This window comes from Lycium ferocissimum, unplaced genomic scaffold (assembly GCF_029784015.1).
Source record: "Lycium ferocissimum isolate CSIRO_LF1 unplaced genomic scaffold, AGI_CSIRO_Lferr_CH_V1 ctg2330, whole genome shotgun sequence".
Lineage (NCBI taxonomy): Eukaryota > Viridiplantae > Streptophyta > Magnoliopsida > Solanales > Solanaceae > Lycium > Lycium ferocissimum.
Window position 1 is genome coordinate 1262 of NW_026720884.1, and position 15015 is coordinate 16276.

At 37.4% G+C, this 15015-nt stretch overlaps 1 long non-coding RNA gene and 1 pseudogene across 1 annotated transcript; both read left to right on the forward strand.

Annotated features, from left to right (window-relative positions):
• The first annotated feature begins 2642 nt into the window (after nucleotides 1-2642).
• On the forward strand, nucleotides 2643-2736 carry LOC132043360 (small nucleolar RNA R71; annotated as a pseudogene).
• Nucleotides 2737-7505: 4769 nt separating this feature from the next.
• Nucleotides 7506-10250, forward strand: LOC132043352 (uncharacterized). The gene is made up of 2 exons (XR_009411780.1): nucleotides 7506-7570; nucleotides 9262-10250. It is a non-coding gene; the product is annotated as an uncharacterized LOC132043352 (long non-coding RNA).
• The last annotated feature ends 4765 nt before the right edge of the window (nucleotides 10251-15015 follow it).

Below are 15015 nucleotides of genomic sequence, written 5' to 3' on the forward strand. Positions count from 1 at the left end.
ATAAGCTATAATGAAAGAATGAGAAACCACCTGTAATATGAATAGCCCCGAAGGCAATGACTAAAAATGTAAATATATACCATACCCGGCCCATTATGGGACTCGGTGAATAATCTCATCATATACCATACCCGGCCCATCATGGGACTCGGTGCCATAATTATATCATCATATATATACATATATATACCGTACCCGGCCCTCTAGTGAGGGACTCGGTGAACAATGCACTGAAACTGTACACGAAAACATACCCGGCCTGAAACTCGGTGAATGATATATTAACGGCATGCACGAGCAGAATAATGAGCAATCATATGCAAACTAAATCAACATCTGAGACTCAATAGAATAATTAGAATGGACTAACAATTGAGAATGTCATTATGGATCATATCAAAATAGGACTTCTGGAATCATAGACACGTATCAGGACATAATGAAATAGCTTCTGGAAATCAAGAACATTAACCATTCTAGTATCGCTAAGAATAGGAGCTTCTTTGGAGTTTATACGTTCGTCGTCTGTTTGTTTCATATAGACCATGCCAAAAAAGAAAGAATGGATAGCCTTAACATACCTTATCCGCTCCAAGCTAACCACAAATCAGATCCCGGACTCCCCAATCTACAACAACAATATTGATATCAAGTATTAACTATAGTACACTTAGAATCCAATGTCTAAGCTAGCACGTTACTTAACAAAATTCGGGCAGCATTTCCCCTATGTTACCCACTCCAATCTAACTTTAAACAACTCCCAATCAATGGTAACAACATTAGAAACAATCGTACATACAAGTTGCCATATCAAACCAAGTAAGAATTATGCCACAATCCCTTTTCAACTAGTTCAAGAACACAAAATCTCTTTCCTCGAGTTTTAGTCCAAATCGATATCGACAAATCTTCCATCGATTCCCTTTATAAACACATAGACATATATAGCAACATCAAGAACATATTATTCATGCTATTTACCATAATTTCCATCCATAACAACATCTACATAACCCACAAAACAGTCCAACAAACAGCCCATGAGCCAACAACAACATCAAATACGATTTACGATTTACGGTATAATTTTCGTATTTCTCGTCCCACGATTTAGCTATGACTTCAATGAATTTAAATATACTTAGAAGAGGATAATTCTTACCTTATGTGCCAAGAAATACTCTTCTTCCATATTACTTCACCTTGAAGAAAGCCCGAATTCAATAACGGAACAACGAGATTGAAGTAGTAATCGAAACCCGTAACCAAATCGTATAACGTAGCTGCTGTTCCGAATAAATCATGCTGCTGCCAAAATTATAATTAATGTTGCTGCTCTACCACACATAAATCACATTGCTGCTTGCTTAATCTTCCAAGAATTGAATGTACAGTTAATGTACTAGTACGTTTTTGCCCATAAGTCAATAAAGAGATCTTCCCCATTTGAGGTGTGTTGAAATCTGTATACATATAAATACCTCTATATATCCACGGGCAGTACCCCTTTGTTTTCCTAAAAATAGAAAGAAAAGAAAGTGGTTTCCATAAAAAGAAGAAGCAGGGACGTCAATTGCTGCTGGTGTATTTTGGAATTTGCATCAATTCTTTCCCCATAAATGGAAATACTCCATTTAACCATGTATCATTGTTATTGCTGCCCCTCCTTTAACTTTACAAAACGTGAATCACTTAATGATTTATGGGGTTTTCTTTACCATAGTGGGCTGTGGGTCCCAGTCCACAAGGATTACTTTTTGAAGGATCCTCCTAGATATGCCACCTAGCTTCATAAATTAGCTTAGTCATTGTTTGACTTTATTCAATAGTCATACTTGCTGCCACCAACTAGGATTATAAGTTTAGCATCCTTGCTGCCCAACACGTGCCAAAGTCTCCATGTATCCATAATTAATTTTTTGATCTCAGTTCACTTTAATAATAATTATTTTTAATACACTTCGTATACTCATTGCCATGATTATGTGACATAGCACTAGTCCATAGCCCCTTTTGGTACACATAAAATATTATTCTCAATCACCGTGGTCACACTTGTGAAGTCCTAAATTATTTCGGGACCTCAAACTTTTTGTACACCGAGCTCTCGATTTTCATCCTTGAATATGCTCGAATTCTCCGGGCTCGGGTAAATTTGCTCATGTTGGACGATTAAATTTTTCTAGTCCAATAATACGGGACATTATAGCTTGGACCGTATTTCACTCAAATAAATGTTGAAACTCGACAAAACTTATTTTCTTCGATTGATTTAACTTCAAATCCTTACGATACCTGTGTACCATCACTTTAACCACCTATAAGCTTGGGGAATAACCTCGTGTCCGTTACTAATATCATTTAACTCGCACACTTTCCAACGCATGAGAACACGGGATGTAACAGATAATGTTGTAAAATTATCTACTTTAAAGATACCCGGTGCTTTCCTCACTGAACTGCTGGCTGCATCATCCTGCCAGTCTAGAGTGCTCTGAGTAAACCTGTTCAATATTGTGAATAGTTCTTCATAGCTTAGATCAAGAGCCTGCCCTCCTGCAGCAGTGTCTAATGATGACTTATGTTGGGCATCCAGACTCTCAATAAATGTGTGTGCCAGAACTTCATTCGTCTGATGGTGGTGAGGACAATCTCTGAGAAGACCCTTAAACCTCTCCCAGGCTTGATACAAATTTTCTCCATTTTTCTGCCTGAATGACATGATCTCCCTTCGGAGGCGAGCGGTCTTTGCTGGTGGAAAGAACCTTGTCAAGAATTTCGTCGCCAAGTCATCCCACGTAGTGATAGAATTGGCGGGCTCTGCTAATAACCAGTTACTTGCATTCCCCAATAGAAAAGAGAGAACGTGTCGGCACATATTCTTTAGTGACTCTTCCGGTAGCAAAAGTATCGACAATGCGAGAGAAAAGTATGGATGTGATGCGAGGATCCTCGTGCGACATTCCCGTGAATTGCCCACTAGAGTGAAGTAGTTGAATCATAGGATGCTTGACTCAAAGTGCCCTTCGATGGTGGGCTTGACAATGCTTGAAGTGACATCCGCCACACGAGGCACCGCAACCTCTCTCACTTTTATTTGGTTGATTATTAGCCATGACCACAGGTAACTCTGCGACAGCCTGCGGGTTCTGCAATAAATTCAAATCTCTCCTGCGCCGATTGAAAGTACGTTCAGGCTCAGGATCAAATTCCTCAAGATTGTTTTGACTCGCAGTCCTTCGCATTCGAGCAAAGTACCTGCAATCAAGTAGCAGCTAAGATCAAGAAGTTAATACTTGGATAAGTATAGCAATACAATTTATTATGGCAAAAATAATTGACTTCTAAGTCCCCGGCAACGGCGCCAAAAACTTGTTGCGTCCAAATGCACACGCAAGTGTGCGTGGTCGTGCAAGTAATATAGTGATTATATAAAATCGGATGTCGAACCCACAGAGACTTATGACCAATACTTCCACGAAAATAAACTATTGCAACTACCTATGCAAGTAAAGAATAAAGGGTAAAAACCCCCTTTGTAATCAGATTTTGCCAAAAAATTCTAGAAATTGAAGAGAGAGAGAGAGGGAAACAAAAAGTGAGTAATTTTCAAGTAGCGGAGTAGTAGTTTAGGTCCGGGTAATGCATGGTTGTGATTCTAGTATTGTTTTGCGGTGGATTTTAGCGTGGATATTGAAGATATTGTTGTCTTAACAAAAAAAAAGGCATGAATCTTTCTCTTTCGGTATTATTTAAGGCTTATTCTCGGAGACACAGTCGTTAAATAATTGTGTAGTAAGTTGGTTAGTTATGGAAGTTGGAAAACAGCGTGTGGGCTATTTTATGGAGCCTATTAGGGTTGATAATATTGTTGTGATGTTGGTATTGTTGTTGTTGTTGGTTGTTGGATTATGATTTCGGGCTAGGCATATAAACAGGGGAGGTGCTGTTCGAATTTCGGCAGATTCTAAACGGAATTAAATTGAAGGCTTAAGATTAGCGTATGACATTGAGCCTAATAATAGTATGAATGGTTTATATGTAGATTTATGAGCTTGGAAGGATAAACGTTGAACGACTAAGGCGACCGAAAGGTATGTTAAGGCTCGTCCCTTTCTTTCAAAGGCATGATTCCTATGGTATGAGTCCATAAGTGTTTCCATAACCTCCTTGATTTCAAAAGCTAGAAGTTTATGACTCTTAAAGCTTCTTATGATGTTAAAAATGAGAATTTTTTTATGAGGATTATGTTGAGGATGATTTTATGCTTAAAGGTCTCAAATATGATTTCAACGATGATGTACAAATGTTAAGCTATTTCATGATTTTCTCGATTAATTTCATTGTTGTTGATCTCACCTTATAAATTGTTCCTTCAAGGTGGGATAGAGCGATAGTTTTTAGTTGAACTCCTATGCATGTCATGAGTATAATATATGTATATAGCTATTTTGTGACATTACAGAGTTCTATTATTTCATTTTGATTATGCACTGCACTCATTTTCATTCTTCATGTATATATAAGGCACGGTTGACAGGGGGTGACGCTGTGACCTTTGTTGTATATATATAAGGCACAGTTGACAGAGGGTGATGCTGTGGCCTTTGTTGTGGTATGTATATATATGGCACAGTTGACAGGGGGTGATGCTGTGGCCTTTGTTGTAATGTGTATATGTACGGCATAGTTGACAGGGGGTGACGCTGTGGCCTTTGTTGTGGTGTGTATATATATGGCACAGTTGACAGGGGGTGACGTTGTGGCCTTTGTTGTGATATTTCTATGGATATATGTGTTTCTTTGATATAAGCAAGATCGATGCATTTATTTTGCCCATTCATTGACATGTCTCAAATGTTTTCTAGGATTTTATGTACATGTTGATTTCATGCCTTACATACTCAGTACACTATTCGTACTGACCCCTTTTCTTCGGGGGCCACTACTAAAAAATCAGCGTTTAGTGACGGAATATTAGCGACAGACCATATTCTGTCGCTAATTAACGACGGATTAGCTACGGAATACTCATTTTGTTGCAAGAAAAGCAACTAAAATTTTATCTCATTATATAGCGACGGACTAGCAACGAAAATTGAATTTCGTCACTAATTATTAGCGCAAAATTTTGGCGCCTTAAATTTCCCTACGGATTTAGCAACGGAAGGCGCGACAAATTTTATTTTTATGTAGTGACGGATTCAGCAACGGAAAATCCATCGCCAGACCTTTCAATTTTTATCCAAAAAATATATATTCTTAGCAACGGAAAAATTCGTTGCAATATTAATTATTAAAAGAAGTCAATATATTATTTAGCGACGGAATATAAAATCCGTCGCTAATCCGTCGTTAAATATTAAAAAAAAGATATATGCTAGGGCACTCATTTATTTTCTCTCACTTCAAACACACCCAACACAACACAGATAGAGAGAGAGAGAGAGAGAGAGCGCCGTCTTCACTTCAAACACACCCAACACAACACAGATAGAGAGCGCCGTCTACATTGCCATCGTCGTCGCCGTCCCTTTCTCTCTCTTTTGATTTAAGGTTTGGGGTTCACTCCTTTGTTGATTTAACCACCTGTTGTTCTTTGTTTCTCAAAATCGACTTCTATTTAATTCATCAGGTAGAGTATTTGAGGTTGATTTGCTAAAATTTTAGGTTTTTCTTTTGTTAATTGTATCCCTGGGAATTTATCTATTGTGGACTTTTATGTGATTCTCGAATTTGATTTTAATTTTATCGCTTCCCGAAGTTGGAGGTTGCGATTGTGGTTGATGACTTAAGGGTTTCAATTAATCGATTTTTTTTTTAACATCGTAATTAGATACTTATTCATGTTTGCTTTTCATGTCTTATTTTTTGTATGTATTTCGTGTCCTGATGTGTTATAGAGTTTAGATTAAATTATGTGTTCTCTGAAAATCATGACTATAGAAGTTAGTAGTTGCTCTATTTCACTTGCTAGATGGATGTGAATATGTTCCTATGTCGAATATGTACCATGATTTGGTTATCTATTGAATTTTAGGATTCATGATTTAGAAAGTATGCTTGATAGGGATTTATATACTTTTCGGATGACATGCATTAGTTCAATTACTTATGCTCAATAAATGCAAATTTGTTTAGTCCTCTTGTAACCAAAACATGGACCATAATCTAGGTCTTTCGCTTCTGTATCTAACAATGTCAATTTAGATCTCATAAAGAAGGAGAAATTGTGTCCTGAAAATAATCATTTTGTACTTTATGAATATGGGTATTGAAGAAGGAACTTATATATATATATATATATATATATATATATATATATATATATATATATATATATATATATATATATATATATATATATATACACACACACACACACATACATACATACATATCATGAAAATTATGGTTTATGGGGCTTCCATTTGGCTAAGACGTGAGGTTGCCTCCTTTCTGTATAAATGTTTTCACTTTGGTTTGTTGATTAGTTAATGCTAAAATAATTTGAACGTCAATTGCAAGTTCTATTGTTAGTGACTAATATCCTTCTCCTCTCTTTTATTTGCATACACACAAGTCGACACACACAATGTAGTAAAAAATGGAGTTTCAAAGCAACACTCATTGCTTCACGAGAGACCACCACTTGTTGTCGGCTGTGTTACCTCTACTTTTACGGTGTTTCAAGTTATCAAAAAAAGGGTATTAATTGTTGGGAAAAGTAACAAAACAGTTAAGAAATTGTTTTAAATATTTGCGTTGCTTATTTTTATATTCTTTTCAGCTTTTGTTGTATCATATAGTGTATTGTGTTGTGCTCAATGGGGATGAAATAGACCATGGTAGACACGATTAAAATCCCCCAAAACACTAGGTGATTAGTATGTATCCAGTGGATTAGTTGAGGTGCGAAGGGGTCTGATACTACTGTTTTAAGAAAAAAAAATTGAGGTCTGTTTATGTTCAAATCTATTATAAATAAAAAGCAGACTCATGTATATTTTTGCGGTCAGCATTTTGATAAATCTTGCGCTCTCTACTCATTGCTCATTTGAGAAGTTGATATCATTGATTCAGAGTGATTTTATGTGACTAACCCAATCTTGTAGTAATTTTCCTTAGTTTTTTTTAGCCTTATCTTACTAATATTTTTAAGTTCTTTGAGTAGTGGAAGTATTTGTTTCTAAATTATGCGAAACCGTAGGGTTTTTTTCAATCTCTATGTTCTTGTTTTTTTGCCTCGGTTCTTGGTTTCATTGGTAAATCTGTTTAGTCTTGTCACCGAGGGTTGATCGGCTTTCGGAAATTTTGTTATACCAACTTCTTGGGTTAATTACACAACTAGAAAATTGTCCTTTTTGGTGTTGTCATGTTCTTGTAGTTTTGGTTATTAGTCATTGAAAATGGCTCATATCTTCGTATTACATGGTGGAACTTGCTGTGGAACTTGAAACTGCTGCACGGTTGAGGGCTTCTCGGTTCATTGTACCTCAAAAATTTGGAGTTGGGTTTGTTGGTAACAAACTGCTGCATTTTGGATCATTTGGCTGCTGAACTTCAGGTAAGCTATTACTGCATATTTTTGGTTAACCGTTACTGCAATTGGAGCCTTATCAGTGTTAAATGGGCGGTGCGATAGTTGCCACATTCTCGTTGTATAAAACACCGTTAGGATCAAGGGTGCTATGTTGTTATATCTCCTTGTCAAGGTGTACTTGTCTTAAATCTTCGTTGTGGCACTTTTAAATTCATTGTTGGGACAACCTTGAGATAATTTCGAGTGTTGTTGCACGGAGAACATATTGCCGCACTTGGTTTCTATTTTGAGAACTAAGGTGTAATGGTTGTGCGATTCAATTTTAATGACTCTCGCCTTTACATTTTGTTGTTTCTTTGCTTGGCCATTACCTACATTGGCTTCTATGATCGGTAATGAATTGAGATTAAATGGTTGCTTGGTTTTTGCCATAGCATTTTGGCCTAATAGTGAACGACATGTTGCTACATTTTATGAAATTTGTTGTATTTGTGATTTGGCCATTGCATACGATGAATTAAGCTCCTACATATCTTGGTGTTGGAACTGTTGTGCTATAAGGTTACTTGCTGTTCCATTTTGAACTAAGCCATTGCTTTTTTTTTTTTTTTTGGGGCTAAACATGAATCTACATTGCTGTTGATGTTCTATGTTGTTCCGGTGTGCTTTTGCCGGAATATGTAATCTTATATCGCATATACCAAAGGCGACTTCATCTAAGGATGGGTACTTACAACCCCACCACAAGTCCACAACTAACTTAACCTTCCAGCTCTTATAATATACAAATGCCAATTAGTACCTAATTGTATATGCGAAGCTTATTTTTTTTTTAGTCGGTCCAAAAAGAACACAGTTGTTATTGACTCTTGAAAACTAATGTACTAACATATGTTGAGATGGGGAGGATTGAACCTTAACAAGCAAGTCCTTATGACCGAAGACTACATTAAAACTATATTCTCTTGGTAAATATTCTACTACTCAAAAACTTATAGATTTTAGCATGAAGATCACAGAATTATACATGGAAAAGAAAATCCCAAGTAATCTTGCCTCCAAACTTTTAAAAATATTGGTGTAGTAGTTGGTGTGTGAATATGGATGGATCTAGTGTTGTAGCCGTTATTTTGCCAAAATCTTCCATATTCCACATTCCTCTGTCAACTCATGGTCCGATTCTTTAAAAGGTAAAAAGTTATTGTTTCAAGTTATTTTTGGAGTAGCTAGGGAGAAAAGATGTAAAGATAGCATAGAAATTTCTTAGAACTCAAAATATGGAAGAACTTAACCAACTCAAATAAACTAGTAACTCGATACTTTCATCTGAAATTTACATCCTTAACAAGATATATGCTGATTTTTCTTTGAGATTGGAAAGAAAGTTTACCGCTTCACTGCTATATTAGTGTCACTTTTACTTTGTTTTAGAATAAAATAATACATGTGATGTGAATGTAGAATAATTCTACTTACTTCATGCCCATTGGCACTATAATTGTAGTTACACTTCCCTTGCATTTATTAAATCTTTGTTCACATCTCTCATGTGATTTGCATTGTGTTTCTTTATGGATTGCTGTATGGCCAACTAATTCTTCATATACATGCATGTGCTTTGGTTCCTTTTGCCTTTTTTTTTTTTAAGTTCTGCTCGTATTAGTGTTTTAAGCTAGTAATTTCTCCCATTGAATACAATTTAAATTTTTATGCAGGGGCAACCCCCTGATTGCATACTAAAGGACGCAAAAAACACCAGCAAACTAAGTTATTCAAGTTTGCTTGGGAGCATTAATCCTATGAGCAGATCTAGAGTTTATCAAGCTTTGGCAGAAGAAGATATTGAAGTTGTAAGTAGATGAAATTCAAAACTAATGAATTATGAAATAGGGTCACTGGAAATCATACCTTTCTTATACTTGAACATTTGGATACTTTTCTCCATGTTACTTATAGTTTTTGGTGTAAAGGGTTCTAGCTATGACGTGTAGATAATTGGGATATTTTGTTAAAATGGATGTGGTTGAACAACACAAGCATAGTGTATTGTATACATTTTCCAACCATCTAAGTGCTATTAATGCAATTGATTAAACTTATCAGTAAAACAAAAAGGAAAACATGAGCAGAAGGTGTAAACTTGTGGTATATGGTATTAGCTTAGTGCTAGCAGCCAATTAACTTGTGGTATATGGTATTAGCTTAGTGCTAGCAGCCAATTAACTTGTGATATATGCATTTTGTGGGGCTTGTTTTAGTTTCTTTATAGTCTAAAGTTTTGGTTTCAAGTCTGTTTTGATGTTGATAAGTAATGAAACATTATTGATTGAGAGTAGTTCTTTCTCAGGATTATACGGCTTAAGTCAGAACGTGATAAGATATCGGATGGCTAAAGCTCTTTTAATTTTTGCAAGATGCCAAGGGCAATGATGTTGATCTCGATCGATATTGATCAATGTGAAGCATATTACGAAGTCTTTGGGGAACAAGGAAGAGAAGAATATATGGTCTTGGATCTCAAGCACAAAGTTATCTGCTTTTTGTTGGAAATAACAAAATTATGCACTAACAATACTTGATGGATGTGTGGGTTCTTTTGGTAGTTGACAGCTTGGTGTTGTCGGCGTTTTGGACTTAACGATTAGGATTTCGCTATCTATTTTGAATCTTTTTTATAAATATTATTTTATGTGAATGTCAGTTATTTTTAAGGGTATTTATTACTTTGTATTTAGTATGTTTCAACAGGTGCATTTAAAATTAAAAAAAAAAAATCGGAAGAAAAATATTTGTGACAGATTTGCGACGGATTTTGGTCATTGCTAGAGGGAAAAAAGAGGCTACTGCATCGGCGACAAACATTGTATTGTCGCTAAATGCGAGCACAAATAATTCAAATATTTTGCGACGGATTAGCGACAATAGTTTTCGTCGCTAATTTACTAAAACGACGAAATGAAATATGAAATTAGTCACGAATTCATAACAATAGCAACAAAATAATCCGTTGCTATAATGTGGGAACGATTTCATACGTCGTTACTCGTCGCTAAGTTTGCTACGGATTTCATTTTTCCGTCGCTAATAGGTTAGCAACGCGCAAAATGCAACAAACGACATTCCGTCGCTAATTCGTCGCAACACATGTTTAGCAATGATATATGCCGATTAGTGACGGATACGTCCGTCACTAAACGCCTGTTTTTTTAGTAGTGGGAATGCGTTTCATGCCCGCAGTACGGATTAATTCAGTTTTGGTGATCCTCCGGTTTAGGACTTTACCAAACTCGACTTCTTGGAGGGCTCTAGTGTTCCGAAGCTCGAGTCGTTTTGGTACAGATCCTTTGACATAGGCTTTGTTATACTCTTAGAGGTCTGTAGACATATGTGGGTTGCGTATATACGGTTTGATCAGCTATGCAGATGTAGTTCGTTTTGGATATTCCCATGCATAGTGGCAGCCTTATCGGCTTGCATATTTTGTTATGTTTGGTTAGCTGTGGCTTCTCAAGAGACAGGTTCTTTTTGATGTATGATATGATGAGTTTACAGCGTGCTTTTACAAATTGCCATATTGTTTCCAGTTTCGGTCTGATCATATCGAGCAGATTCGTATACGGGTGTCCAGTTCGGGCACTGGTCATGGCCTGTCGGTTTGGGTCGTGACACTATCGAGGTAGGAAAGGTAGTTGCCCGCATGACTTAGTGAAATTAGGTTGTGACAAAGTTGGTATCAGAGCCCTAGGTTACCCAGTCTATAATATAAGAGTGTGTCTAGTCGAGTCTCGTGGATCGGTACTATGAGTTCCGTACTTATCTGCGAGAGGCTAAAAGACATTTAGGAAACTTTCAATTCTTTCATTCTCTCGTGCGACTTCATTAAAATTTGTATTTTGTCGATTCCAATTGGTATTTGAACTTTCTTATCTTAATCACCCACGGAGGTGGACACTCGTCCTTAAATTCTTAAGCGAATGGTTGATCTATGACGTGTGGTAGTTTGATGCGAGATGTGTTATTTTGATTCGGAAAAGTGATCAAGTTCAGTCTCTAGTGATGGCTTAAGGATTAGATTGTGTGGAGTCGCGATTAGACTTGTTTATTGTGAGAGTTCGTCAGAAATGGGAAAGATAGTTCAGAGGGTTACAGGGTCTCCATGATTCAGCGTTGGGTTGCTCAGAAGTGACAAGGTGCATTGATGGCTTAACAACAGTGGGTTGCTCGATGATATGATCGGTTTGACTTCAGCTTCGTCAAGTAATAATGATGGTGTGCGTGACACTGGTTTACCAATGGCGGATCGATGGTTTAGCAGCGGTAGAGTATTAGACTTCAGTATATGAGAACAAGTGTAAGTTCGGTGATGGCCATCGAATTAGGCAAATGTATTGTGATCGCGTGTAATAAAGAAAAGAAGTTGACAATAAGGACATGAAGGAAGACTTTGGTGGAAAGCGCGTAGCGAAGTGAGACTTCATAGAATATCTTGGACATGAGTACTTTCGAGAGATTGGGAAGGGGAAAATTGGTATCTGGCATGGTTGTCAGGATAAGGTTGCGACTGGTGCTAAGGTTATTCTTGATATAAGTTAGTTGATGTTAAAGGACTACTCGGTTATTAAGTGAATGCTATGGGCACATCGTTGGATCGGTAAATTTGATTGGGTTGTAGGCTTTGAGGAGTTACTAAACGACTGATGGAAATGACTTTAAATATGGGCATATGCGATAAGTTAATGACTTGAGGAGTTACTGGTTGTTCACTTAGATGGGAGAAGAAGCATTGATATTGTTTTGTGGTTTGTCGAGCAAGGACATTTCTATCACGACCCAATTTAGGGTCGCGCGGGCACCTACCTTTCTCACCTCGATAGGCGAACCCTCTATCAAATTACCCATCAATAAATAAAGGCGAATCATTTTAACCAATAAATGTTTTGAAATAACAGCGGAACATCATAATATATTTAATAAACTCAAGTATTTATATGATTACAACAATTAAATAGTTACAGACTCATTCCGACTTCCCACGACCTGGTCTAGACTAGTACAAGAGCGACCAATTGATCTAGATTATAACAACACTCTAAGACCAACTTCCATCCCGGAATGAAGTGGGAGAAGGCCTTCAAGATAGACCTGCGTATTTCCGAACATGTCGCAATCAATCACCTGAAACACTCTACACCTCGAAAAGGGTGAAGAAGAAAGCAAAGATCGATGACAATCAACGAGTACTGAGTAAGTATCATAGGCCAACAATGGTTAGAAACACATACCAGTAAAAGAATTCACAAATAAAAATGATAAGTAACTAAATCAAGTCATACATCTATCTACCGCTCAATATAACACCAAGAGCCTTAAATCATTACCTTTCCTCTAATAACCACGAGTCAATTCCACAACAGTATCACAAGAATCATATATCATTATGCCATTCGTTTTCAGTCTAGAAGTCGACTCATCACTTATTATCGTTTCGTCTACATCCTTTAGAAGCCAAACATATAACTGATCTTATGGACGGTCTACGTGATAAATCAATAAGTCTAAGGCAGCCATATTCGGAACCAAGCACACGTCATTGCCTAAGTAGAGCATTTAAACCCAATTGTACCAAGTCTCCATATGTCCAATCCGAGACCAACATCACCAGCAGAACACCAAGTCATCTCAATACAAGTCATGATGTAATGCAATGCAAGATGCATGAATGCAATGCAATGCCATGAAAATGCCGCATACACATGTGCTCCGGACGAAAATATCGACATATCGGTAGCACAACCCAAGGTGACTCACGAAGTCTAAGTGCCACTCGTCTCGAATCTTTGCCTAACAGACAGACGTGATGCCAGATCTTTGCCCTCGGGGGGTTCTCACAGGCACCACCCTAGGGGACCCGCGGAGTCCATACACTCACTCAATCCACGATTCCGGAATGAACATCGAATATCAGACTCTCACGTCACTCAAGTAAAACGAGTTTTCATCAAGTATCAATTCACTCAATCCACGATTCCGGGACGAATATCGGACTCTCACGTCACTCAAGTAAAAATCGAGCCTAGCTCATCACAGTGTTTCATCAAATATCATCAAGGTATCAATAGTGTATCGTGAAGAATGTTAATGCGTACAATGCATGTATCAACATTAATAATCATACTCAATATCACAAGTACCAACAACGGGTACGCCAACAATATCAAATCAAGATGGAGAACAGATTCTGATATCTACTAACAACACGTGGCATGAAGCCACGCAATAGAACAATCAAATCCCAACACATTATTACCGCTAACCCTTTATTAGCCTATTAACTTAATACAAATATATCCGCCTACTACTCACAAGACATTCGCTATTACTCAGTCTAGAACTAATTCACAATTGCTGATACATTTTATACGCCCAATGTCAAACAGATCCACTATAATAGCATAGCACAACCTAGGCACATTTTACAAAAATTCTCACTAAATAATAGAAAAACATGAATCACCATTTCTTCCAAGTCACATAGAAACCACCGATACTCAAGGCACTTATTTCAAACATCCTAAGGAATCTACAAGCCACAAGCTTGAACATACAAGTCGCACAACTATACCATCCTAAGATTCCATCCCAAATCTCTAATTCCTACATATGCATTCTCTGCTCCTTCTAATACATGAATATGGGAAACTAACCGAAGTCTACCGAAAAGAAAGCCGTAACCTACCTCATGGCCGAGCGGGTGCCACGAACATCCATTGATTCTTCAACTCGATCACCACATTGTAATCCGCACGAAAGAGCTTGGAGCCAACATGAGGCCCAAGAATAGAAATTACCATTAGAACCCTCATAAGAGATTTCAAATTAATCAGGAAGGTTTTGGGATTTTAACCCACTTCTAGATTCCATCTACAACAACACTAGGTAATTTACCAGTTTTTAAGCTTATATTGAGAAAGACCCATTTCCAAGATCCATGGAAGAACTCATTTTTAAGGAGAAGGAAGGTAGGAATCTAGGTTGTTAACTCATTTAGGTGAAGAACATCAAAGATTACCTAATGGGATTCATGTGAAAGGTGATGCTAACCCAACATTCCTCCAACTCTAGATACTTGTAATACCGATTAGATGGTTCTCTAGGTGAAGATTTTTTAGGAGCAATTTACTAAGTGGAAGAAGAAATTGGAAGGTGTTAGAAGGATTATCATGACAAACAATCTGATTATTTTGACTTCCCAAAGGATCTGGGCGGTTGGAATTTAGGATTGGGAGAAAATGGGACTAATTCCCGAAATGATTTCTTAAATAGAGAATTTAATCGCGTTGACCCGTCCAAAGAAGAAAGCCGTCGCATAGGCCGCGCAGCCGGCCTCGATGCCACCACAACACTAACGCTTCAGCGGGGTCATGGCCGTTGTAGCGCTCAGGCCAGCGCTGGGGCAGTCTAGATGGGTC